This window comes from Triturus cristatus, chromosome 6 (assembly GCF_964204655.1).
Source record: "Triturus cristatus chromosome 6, aTriCri1.1, whole genome shotgun sequence".
Lineage (NCBI taxonomy): Eukaryota > Metazoa > Chordata > Amphibia > Caudata > Salamandridae > Triturus > Triturus cristatus.
In genome coordinates, this window is record NC_140589.1 from 139,769,000 (window position 1) to 139,781,362 (window position 12,363).

Sequence of the window (12,363 nt, forward strand, 5' to 3'; positions counted from 1 at the left end):
TCAGAGTGCCCCACCCGACCTCTCTTCATCACATAAACATTTGTCGTTCCCAGGGTACAGGCACATCTGTCCGCAGCTGCCTCTAAAGCCAGAGAATCCGCGGCATTAAATTACACCAGCACCCGCCCCCTCATTGGGCCTGACAGGACCCACCCCTTCCGCCCTTTCCCTCCCTGGGCTGTGAGGTCTGATCACACGCCCCTCCCAGGACATCTGTACATGCCCCCTCCGTCTAAAGTGTTCGTAGAGTGAATGTTTCACTTCTAGATACAACTCAAGCCCGGGAGGTGGGATGGTAGAGTGCGCAAAACAGACCAGATGTCAAAGTGTGACAAATAAACCCGTCATTATTGATGTTATTAGCACATAAGAACCATACTGAACTGTTGTTTTGTGTGTCTTGGGGGCGCATGGGTGATTGTATGCATCTGTAAGAGTGGGGAAGGGAGGGTACTAGCCAGTGGTTTCATAAAATGTGTCACTTTGCATAGTGTTCCGATGCCGCTGCTGAGACCTCGCAGCGCTATCCATCCAGATGCAAGCGATGGTGCATCATTTCTCTGTACAGGAACAGCCTTCCCTATTTGTGTACAAAATCATGTTAGTGTGATATCTGGCTCAATTTTCATGCGTCATTTGTTGTATTCTCTCCTTGCTACCTTTAAGCATTTCTAATCCACTGCCTCCTGCCTCATGTTTGTTTTTCCTGGCGTTTCCGCTTCCTCTACATAGTGACCACACCGTCATCCGCTCCACTCAACACGCATGCACAGACGTCACCCAAGGATTACACTGACACATTCGTTATGGGTGAAGAACTGCTGCAGGTTTATTTCATACAACATAAGTATGACGATAGAGTGGGTTATCTTACGGGCGATCCAGGGCAAGCAGCCCCTTGCTGCTCCGCCCGCCTTACGAGCCAGCACGCACGGTGGTTCGATGCCCGGCAGCGCGGCACATACTTTTCAGATCCACTTTTCAGATCCTCCTTTGGATCACGTGATCTGTCTAATACTCCCGCCCCCTTTTTACGGGGGGCGGAGCATGTTATGGCACACCCCCAGTTGGTCAGGTCCCCCAACCACCCGAAGGACTAACGGGGCGCCGTCGCGGTCTTCCCAGAACCTCCTTCGGCTCCTGGACCTTGGCTCGGGCACCCTTACTGTGCCGGACAGGGGTACCCTTACTGTACCGACTGTCGCAGAGGTACCCTTACTGTACCACTGTACCGTTCTGCCTCCAGATCGCCCTGTAACTCCGCCTGCAACACAAGAAAAAACATTATAACATTCCAGTAGTGCGCTGCCTATGCCGCGCAGGGTAAGCGGAAAGGGTGGGATCTCGCGCGGCCAGGAGGGAAACAGGAAGCAGAGGGCGATCTGCAGAGGCGGGAGGCATAAATAGGCCTAGCCCCGCCCAGCCCTGTACCCGCCACCCCGGCAGGGCCAAAGATTGGGGCCTCCCCTCCCGAGGCGCGGCATCCTGTCCTGAGAGAGGTGGAACCAGGGGGGGGGCTCCGACGGGTGGCCACTAGAAGGCTGACCTGCTAATGTCCCACTGCGTGGGACGCGGCCAGCGGCATTTCCGGTCTCTTCCTCCTCATTTCCGTGCTCCGCCTCCATATTCCTCATCTCTGTCCCCTCAATATCCACTCTCCTACGCTGGCCCTGGAATAGAGGTGGCCAGGCTAAGCAAGACTTGCATACTCGAGCCAAATGTCTGGCTCTGGCTCGGCTCTTGTCCCAAGAGGACGTGCAAGCCAAAATAGAGCCGAGCGAAGCACCTAATGGGGATTGGGCTCCGGGATGCAATGCTGGAGGATTAACAGCATTATCAGTTCTGGAACGGTCTTGCTAAAACTGTTAATGTAAAACTGAAAGAGTGTGAACGTCGCTCCCAGTAGCCCCCGCCCACTTCAACCACTGTACTGAAGACTATTGCTAATTATTGCAGACCTGTTATTTTATGTAACATTTGTTGACACCTCTGTGTGGAGGCAGTGCAGCTGAGAAATGATTTATTTCCTGCAGTTTAAATAGCGCAAACTCGACCCGAAGGTATTGGAGCGCTTTTTATGAGCACCAGGTACATGACACAAGGACGCATCCATTTTTGTTAGGCACGGGGAAATTATGGGATTTGCCCAGAATCAGAGGATGTTGAGCGGACGCCGAGACTCGAACCTGGTTCCCAGCGCCAAGGTCAGCAGCTCAGTCCGTTACGCCACATCCTCTCCCTTGTTGAGTATTTCAGACCTGACAGATGGGATAATTTGTGCATTACAAATACAGGCATGTGTGTGAATGAAGGCTGTGCCGCCGAGTATGGATTGCCGACATGCCTTTACTTCTCGGCGTCTGTGTGTGTGTGCCACAGCTAGGTCTGTGTGCGAGGCCCAGCTGTTGGTGCTTATTACAGGCCTGTGTGTGACGTGCCAAGGGCTACATTGCGGTAGATTACAGGACTGCGCGCAGTGTGCGCAGGGTTCGCCATCGGCCACTCCCAGGGAGCAGGGCTTGGTTTGAAAAGGGCCCTGTGTGCCACATGCTGGGGCTGCTGCAGGTCTCACCCAGGCGCTACATTCTCGGCTCTTGCCTTCTCGCCCCGTTTGCGTGCGGGACTAGCTTCTATTACCGGGTTCCCCGGTGGAGGGGGCAGAGGAGCGATGGGCGGCTACTAACACAGCCAGCTGGGCCAGGCGGCGGCGGGTTTACCTTAATCCCTAGCGGCGGCTCCTTGAAAGTGACCAGCATGTTCCTTTCTCCTCTGCTGGCGGTATCCCTGGATCTCAGCTGCGGGAGACGGGGAGAACACAAACAAACAAGATACGGCCGTTACTTGAAGCGCCCCAGCCTGCACAAGTAAAACAAGCGCGGTACCGCAAAGTCAGACGCGTGTTTACTTTCGCATCGCGCTTTCACTTCAAGTGAAAGCGCGATGCGAAAATAAACACACGGCTGACTTTGCCAAAGCCTAATGTGAATAAAAAAGTGCGTACCACCCAATGAGGGAGAGAGTGTCACGCCGCCGGTCAGATCAAATCCCGGTGGGCGTGGCCAAAAGGAGACAAGGCGGCAACAAGGAGGGACTAAGAAGCCTCCTTGACAATCACCAGCCAGTGTTTTGCATTGAAGATGACGCTGGCCAATTAAAAAGATGGGCGGGGCTTCAACTTCGCCTCCGAGAGCTTCGGAATTTGTATTGATTCCAAGAAGCTCTCGAAGGCCGAGAGCAGCGCATGCAATGCTTTCGACAGCCGAGACCTAAAAAACCATAATAATAAAATATAAAAACATACATCTGTATGCACATAGTGGCTTTCTATCAGCCCTGTTCATTCATTTGTACAGTTAAATGACATTTGCATTTTGCTTCCGCCCACCATTAAGCAGGGGCAGTGGGTCAGCCCAGTTCAATGAGTGATGGGACTCGTAGGTGCACATGCGCCAGAAAGTAGCCCACTCAAAACTCAGGTCTGGTAGGTCAATTTCTGCTTTAATGTTTGCTTTAATTTCTTGTCTTATGGACATTTATATTGGTGATTAGTCTCTTTCTACTCACTTTTTCCAAATATATACACACCACCTTAAAACTGCAGTATTTTTACTTTTTTAATTTACTTTTAGTCTTTTATGCACTTGCAAATGTGTGCAGGAAAAAAAAAAATCACAGATTTTCCAGGTTAAGACCTATTGGCATTGCCAGTTCTTGGAAAAGACGGAGCTTTGGCTACAAGTCTCTCTCTAGAGGAAGAGGGGTGGCGCAGAGGCCACAGCACCTAAGTCCGGAGTGTGGGGTTCATGGTTCAATCACCGGTGGCAGCTCAGCTTAGCACAGCACCATGTGACTCTGGGCAATAGCTCACTTAATATATCCCCAACGCCCCCCAGCTCCATGAAACCCTTAAGGGGGTGATATATTTGCGTTTTGCAAATAAAAATTACACATTTGGAGCACTGCACAGGAGCCAATTTATAGTCAGATCAAGTGTAAGTGGACAATGCGTCATGGGCACTAGGGCATTGGCACAGTGTAAACAAGGAAATTCTTTGAAGCTCCTGAGTGCTCCTTGAGATGGTCAAGCAGAGAACATACTCCTCTTGGAGGACGAGGGCGTGTGACCTTCTTTGATATGTAGCCTGTTGTGCATATCCACAAACACTAATGGTGCTGCAGGGGTCATGCATAAACGCGCTCTGGATCCTAGTCCTGGTAGAGAACCTTGAATGCCATCACAAAAATGGCTTTGGTGTGTGAGAAGTATATGCACATAAACGCAAGCATTGTCAATGCCTATAAGTTTTGCTATTTTATAAGTGACCTTGATTCTCGTGGTTCTAATTTGGACCATAAGCTCTCAGAAGCACGGCCACATTTGCCCCATCACTAATTAATGAGTCATGTGATTATGTCATGGGGGAATGTAAGGAGGGATACGAGAGGTGGCTGTTGGAGATAAAGTTGGGGTGAAGCTCCAAAGGTGGTGTTGTCCTTTACTTTATTAAATATGCTTACCTCATTACTTGAGGTAGGCACCCTGTCCAAGAACGAACCACAATCTTAGTCAGGGTAAGTCACAACACACCTTAAATTATCCTGTGTTCACCCTCTGGTAGCTTGGCACAGAGTAGTCAGGCTTAACTCAAAAGACAATATGTAAAGTATTTGTGCAACACCTCTACAGTAACCCAGTGAAAACACCTCAAAAAGACTCCACACCAGGTTAGAAAAATCCATCAGTATTTTATAAATAAAACAAGAATAAGAGGACAAAGTCCTCTCAAGTAGAATTTGAAATATGAATTTTTAAAGAATTACTGCCTGATTAAGATGTCCAGCGGTCCGACGCTTTCTGACCGACATGATAGGTTTAACGTCCAACTGCCGTATTACAATGACAGCGGTCAGAGTTTAAACCTTGGGGATCCAACGCAGTTCTGCGCCCGTCGGACGGTCGGATTGGCCTCATAATCCCTTAAAGACGGCGTTTCTGCCATCGGGATTATAATGGTTTCAGACAGCATTCCCATTTCGGCCTTTCCGACTTGGAAATGCTGTCGGAAATCAACTTTGGGGGCCCATAGCAGGGCTCCCCTGGCCCTCCACTTAGGGGCCCACAGGCACCTATGGTGCCCCCCTGAAATCCCTGAACCGTGTGGCAGCCACCATTATGTGCCTGCCACACGGTGCAGGGATTTTCACAAACTCCCATGTCAAAAAATGGCAGTTTGCAACCACAAATTGTGCAGTCGCATCCTAATTCATTGTGCGGAACCACCTAACTATTGTCGGGCAGTTCCCTCACCAAGACGTTGTAGGTCGGAGGCAACTCCGATTTACATTGTAATCAGGACCTCAATGTCAAAATAAAGCGTAGACGCAATAAGCGCTTCAATATGTTATCTGGTAGCGGTAGACCAGGGCAAAGTCAAATGTTCAGGCAAACCACAATAGAGTGCCAGCCAGATAAAGGAACCCACTCGGGCCCACTGAGCCAATGTACCTTGATTCGGGATGCATTGTCATCGACGAGGATGCAAGGTGCAGCCAAGGTCATGCGTTGGTGTTTAGCCACGCAGTGGACAAGATGTGTTGGTTTTCTCCATGTAACTGCAGTGATGCATTGGTTCCAAGTGCAAACACTGGTTCTGGATGCGATGCTCCCGCAGTAGACGACGCATCAATGCTGAAGGCGTTGCACTGGGTCCGCTCACGCAATAACGAGGATGTGTTGATTCCGACTCATGCAAAAGCGGATATGTACTGGTTCTGATGAGGATGTGTGGGTTCTGGATGTAGAGCACGTTAGGCCTCACTTTAATGGGTCTAGGTCTGAAGTGGCACCTATTGGCAGGACAGACTCACAGCTTGTAGAGTCAGGGTGCAGGTACAAGTGGTTCAAGTCTTAGATATCCTGGAGACTTGGGAACAGGAGACAAGCCATCAAGCCCTTGAAGTCACTCTGGGTTCAAGTGATGCAGGTCCAGTCCTTCTCACTTAGTCAGTAAACCGGCAAGCAGCAGGGCAGCTTAGCACGGCAAGAACACTCCAAGGCAGAGTCCAGCAAAGCAGCAGTCCAGCAGAGTGGCAGTCCTTCCAGCAACATAGTAGTTCTTCATCCTGGCAGCGTAGTTCCAGGTCCAGAAGTGTACTGATTTGGTAGTGTCAGAGGTCCAGTACCTATACCCAGTGTTGCCTTTGAAGTGGGGGAGACCTCAAATAAGTGCACAGAGGTTCTCCCTTCCTGCGCTGGCTCCAAATACACTACAGGGATGTAAACAATCCTTTGTTTGAGGACATCTGGGGAACTAGGTTCGAGTCTCAGCAATGACGCTGAACATCCTGTGATTCTGGGCAAATCACTTAATCTCCCCATGTCTAACAAAAAATAGAATGTGTCCTCATGTAATACAACTGGTGCTATGTAAAGCGCTCTGATACCCAATTCGGGTCAAGTTTGTGCTATATAAAACTCTGTAAAATAAAATATTTTAGGGATTACTGAGCCTCCAACCATCCAATGGGCTCCTTGAGCCTGTCAGAAGCATGGCGGACAGTTCCTCCGCCAGATGCCTCCACCCGCCACATCGTAATGCGGCAGGCGGACCTGCAGGGGACGATGTTGGTGGGTCCACCATCGAAGAGCCGTCAGTGGCTGATTCACTGACATTGTAATCAGGTCCTAAATGTGGTGCAGCTTATACTTACACTCTAATAGCCGCATGGCCTGTTTATTGAGCTTCTAGCGATATACTAGCAGAATATCAAATCTTAAATTTTGCGCTTCAAAACTATCATAACCAGAATATTGACTACAAAAATATTGTGACAGTAAACATATATGGGAAAGTCTAGACTTATAAAAGATTGTCAGGTCTGGGGAGCCTATCCCTGGTGGGTGGGTGCACGTTTACACAGAAACTAAATTCGTTTCTCCTCTATATTTCTCCACAATCAATGGTTTCTTCAAAAGATATGTTGCCACCGATTATTCACTGGATTAATTCATTGTTTTATTGAAATAGATTCATTTGTTATTCTCATCAATAATACTTCTCATTTCGAGTGTAATTACCAAATGTTTAGCACAACCCAATGCATTTCAGGTCTACATTGACCCTTCATCTGGGGACTGAAAATGATGCAAAAACAAGAGCCAAATAAGTCCAAAAAGCTATATATATATATATATATATATATATATATATATATATATATATATATATATAAAACATCACAACTCATTAATCATTGATAAAGCATGGATTCTTCTAGATAAAGAATAAAGTGCAAACGACCTCTAAAGCTTATTGTACAATGCTCAGTTGTTGGTAAATATATGAACAAGCTGTGCCCCGTGCTGTAACACAAGTGCTATCACGCTTAATACGAGTAAACGCTGCACCCAATTTGCAACTTACAGCTGATAAAACACAGTGCACTCCGCTAATGTCAACAGAAACTAAATCAATTGAATTATGCCTGCAAGCTCTACAGTGTTTCCCCATCGTTTCGAAACTGCGATGAAATGAAGGTAATTAATATCGGAGTTTCGCTATAATACTTACTGATACAACGAACATTCTGCAGGGTGCGTTATTCGCTCGACAGCGTCTCAGGCTGTTTCCGGGATAGCGTGTAGCTTTCTGACGTCTTTAATTTAAAGAGACGCTCATCTCTAAATCGATTTGCAGGCACGTAAACGTGGTCACGTGTATCAAGACGACGGTGCTTTAAAAGGAAACATCAGCGATTATACAGGCTCATATCATGTTTAAAGAGATTCTAACATGACAGTGCCTTAATAAAGTTGGTTCATATAGAACATAGGGATATCTACGAAAAATTGCAAGTTATAAACCAATTATTTTTCAGAACTGTCATAATCAAAAACCTGCTGTTGATCTACTATGACAAAAGCTATTGAATGGTGGTGCAGAAATAAAAAAAGAAATGAAATAAAATGAGAATTCAGTTTTGTGAAGTCATCGAACAGATTGCATTGACACTAAGCACGTAAACAATATTCAATGATTCTGTGAAAATAAAGGTCACCCATTTAAAAAGAAAACGAAAAAGAAAAATAGTCAGCAATCAAATCTCTCTATAATGTGAACTTGTTAATTATAAAAAGCACGGAAGTTTAATCCTGTCGTTCACCCCGTCAGGTTGCATAGAGTTCAATATTTTGATCCAGAAAAATTTGGACTTTGGCAACTGTTTGTGTGTATCCCTGTCTGGTCGACTCTTAACAACCTCCAGAATGGTAAATCTTAGTTGGGAAATGTTGTGGCCTGCTTGAAACCAGTGTATTGCTACAGTAGATTTGACATTATTCAAGCATCCGTACTTTGATTTTTCGTTCTGTAATGCCAACGTATATCTTTCCACAAGGTCATTTTATGGTATACACCACATTTGTGGTGTCGCATTTGTGCTGGAATGTTTCAGCAAAATCTTCGTGCCTTGTGTAGGATGTGTAAACAAATTTCCGATGATAACGTTGTTACAGTGTGTTCAATTTTCACACTTTTGCATGCCTTTAAAATTTTCTTTGCTCTTCTCAATATTCTAATTGGCCAATAGTTCCTTGATATTATGAGAACGTTTAAAAGCGAAGACAACCTTCTGATCAAACAACGACCTTAAATCGGGTTCTGTTTGGAGCATCATTCAATGTCTTTATATGATATTTTTTATTGTGTTGGCTTTCGTGGAGTATTTTAATATGCACACTGTAGGTTTCTCAGTGGTAGATTCTTTTTGGTCTAACAACGATGGTCTGCTCAGATTGTTCACTTGATTGATGGACCTATCGATCACATATTTAGGATATTCTCTTTTTCTGTATTTCATTGCGTATTGATTAATAGTTTCTGTGGCTTCCTGTGGGTTAGATGTGATTCTCTTTAGCCTGATAAATTGTGAAAATGGAAGATGTTGTTTGAGGAATTCCTGATGAAAGCTTTTATAATGTAAACAGTTGTTCCGATCAATCTCTTTAGTGAATACGTTAGTTTTTATTCCGTGATCATTAATCTGTACCAACACATCTAGGAATGCGATTTTGTTTTTCTCAATATGGTGCCTGAATTTGATGTGATCGTGACATGCGTTAAGCCTTTCAATATTCTCTTGTAATAGCTTCATGTCCCCTTTCCAAATTATGAAAATATCGTCGATGTTTCTTTTAAAAATCACTACATTTTCATGCAATGTGGGATCTTGCAATATATGATCATGCTCAAACTTTGACATGAACATTGTTAGACCTGGCATCATTAGCGTGGGTCTCCCTTCCCCTCTCCTCTTCCCATTTTGTTATGTTGGCTGGATTTAGATGCTCTGGGTGCCCTGCCACTGCTAATCAGTGCCACAGCGCGAATGCTCTCTGTATATAAATGACTGTATGACTTAGGATAACCATATTGCCTAGATCTATGTAGCATGTCCAATAGTAAGTTACCCTCCCTTTCACTATCGCTACTGGGACACGATCCGTTCTCATCGACCAGACTGGGCCGGTTGAGGATTACTTTCTATCATCCTATCTGGCCCCAGGAACCTGATAGGAACTTCGAGTTTGATATGTTTGTGCTCAGGACATTGAGAGACCCCTTTTAGTAAGGACCGTTTATATATCCCATGTGTAGAAATGCCTCTTCTGAAAACGCAGTAGTTTCTTGCCCAAGCTTTACTGTAGGCTTTGTGAGTTTGTGTATTGGCCGTCAAAAGACATTGGATGATGCTCCAAATCAATGTACGGATAACAGAACATAAAAGTAATATCCGCTTGAAAAATGTCAAATCTACTATAGCAATGCACTGGTTGGAAGCAGGCCACAACATTTCCCAACTAAGATTTACCATTCTGGAAGTTGTTATGTATCGACCAGATATAGATACACACAAACAGTTGCTAAGGTCCGAATTTTTCTGGATCAAAAAATTAAACTCTATTCAACCTGACGGGATGAACGACAGGATTAAACTTTCGTGCTTTTCATAATGAACAAGTACACATTATAGAGCGATTGGATTGCTGACTATTTTTCTTCTTTGTTTTCTTTTTAAATGGGTGACCTTTATTTTCATACATCATTGAATATTGTTTACGTGCTTAATGTCAATGCAATCTGTTCGATGACTTCACAGAACTGAATTTTTATTATATTTCATTTCTTTTTTTCATTCTGCACCACCTTTCAATAGCTTTTGTCATGGTAGATCAACAGCAGGTTTTTGATTATGAAAGTTCTGAAAGTTAGGACTCCTAACTTTACTACTCCTAAACTGAGAAAAATCCTAACTTTAAGACTTTCGGTATTCACAGAAGGCATTTAGGAGTCCTAAAGTTAGGAGTCCTAACTTTACTACTCCTAAACTGAGAAAAATCCTAACTTTAAGACTTTCGGTATTCACAGAAAGCATTTAGGAGTCCTAAAGTTAGGAGTCCTAACTTTACTACTCCTAAACTAAGAAAAATCTTAACTTTAAGACTTTCGGTATTCACAGAAGGCATTAAGGAGTCCTAAAGTTAGGACTCCTAACTTCTGTGAATACCGAAATGAGTAAGTGCCTTCTGTGAATACCAAAATGAGTAAGTGCCTTCTGTGAATACCAAAATGGTAGTAAGTTTAGGATTTTGTCTTAAGTTAGTTCTGTGAATCGGGCCCATACTCTAGGTAAGATTAATTAAGTTTATTGCAAAATAATGTGTAAAATTAATGCTCATCGCTTACAGGTTACAATGCAAATAAAGAAATCTCACAAAAAGGGAGAGAAAAACATTAGCAAAATGCAAACAGCGGCACACTCATCAAATGAACAATATGCATATGAGGGAGTGGATAGATGAAAAAACATAAGTTTCAGAGACAAAAATAAATCTGCAAATGATTATGCAAAGTACAACTCATGAAGATATACTAACCCAAAGGATCAGAGAAATACCACCCCCCTGGCCAAGGAGGTAGTGGGGGGTCCCCTGAAATAGAGTTAGGGAACAAAGATTTCAGGATACAGGAAACTGGACTAGAACAGGATCAGCTAGGCCTCTCACACCTATCAATCACACCACCATAATCACATTCATAATTCTACAGTCTTCTTTGTTTTAGATCGTTCTCATTACGTGATCCTCGATTTATGAATACACGTTCATTTATTCATAATACATGTAACAATTTCATCGTTCACATGAGTCCTTTTCGCTGTGTCGGCGGAAGAAGTATATACTGACTTTGGGTCCCACGGCCAGTCTCGTCTCTTGGAAGGCAAACAATGTTTTTCATAGCTGATTCAACCTTGGCTTTTCGCACTCTCCTGCAGCTCTCAGCTTTTCTGTCTATTTATTGGTTTATTCATGCTTTTCTCCAGCCCCCATCTATCATGTCAATTTTAGGAAAATGCAGGCCCATTCAGCTCACTATGACGAATAAAACATAGACATTTATTAATTACATGGAAATTCACTTTTCACTGTTTACCACCCACCTTTGCACTATCCCATGTTAATATTTTTCTCAGCAAAGCTGTAAGCAAAAATGGCATTATTTATTTATTATTTTTAAAGTTAAGATGCAGGAGGCGAAATGCGGCTTAGTCATGCATTATGTATTTTTGTTTCTTTTGAAATGCAATGTAAAATGCGGCCTAGTTCTTTCATGTATTAGTTCACATTAGTGTACGCATGCGCAAAGTGGTTTCCCGTGTATTTTATGTGATTTGTATGTTAATTTTCCACTGCACACTGTTAGTAAGTATTACGGGGTTTAAATTTGAGCAGTTTTCTTTTTGCAAAATCCTGCTCCATCAGACCAAAGCAATGCATTGACTTAACAATGAAAGCAAGGATAGCCAATAGGACTACAAAATCAAACGAGATATTATCATACAACAAACAGGAAGGCAAAACAACATCGTCCCCCAAAAAACGTTCAATAGATTTGAAAGACTATACAAAAAAGCAATCAACAAAAGTTGGGACATTATTATATATGCAAACAACCAGTCCCAGATAACACGCTGATCAAGCACCACAGGGACACGGACTCCAGAGATTTGTGCTTAATCTGTTTTCATTCTTATTAGCATGGCGGTACGACGTGTTTCGGCCACTCCGGGTAGCCATGCTCACATAACACAATGCGATGCAAAGACAGCTAATATATTCCGCTTCCGCACCATGTGACTCATTACAACCATGATAATGAAAAATAGACTACTCATTGTGAATTCACGGACAAATGGAAATCTGTCTCCAGATATATATGAGCGAGAAACCTAGTTAACTATAATATTTCACATAAAAGCCAATTGAAAACCACTATAAATCATAACTATCTTGCACAGTAAATT

General features: G+C 43.9%; 1 long non-coding RNA gene across 1 annotated transcript in view; it reads right to left on the reverse strand.

Moving 5' to 3' along the window:
- Positions 1-806: 806 nt before the first annotated feature.
- LOC146816510 (uncharacterized) overlaps positions 807-12,363 on the reverse strand; it is a 74,878-nt gene continuing 63,321 nt past the window's right edge. Inside the window, exons 3-6 of the long non-coding RNA XR_014962458.1 lie at positions 11,246-11,431; positions 7,572-7,734; positions 2,718-2,795; positions 807-1,264 (exon numbers count right to left, since the gene is read on the reverse strand). This is a non-coding gene — a long non-coding RNA (uncharacterized LOC146816510). The remainder of the gene's footprint in view (positions 1,265-2,717; positions 2,796-7,571; positions 7,735-11,245; positions 11,432-12,363) is intronic.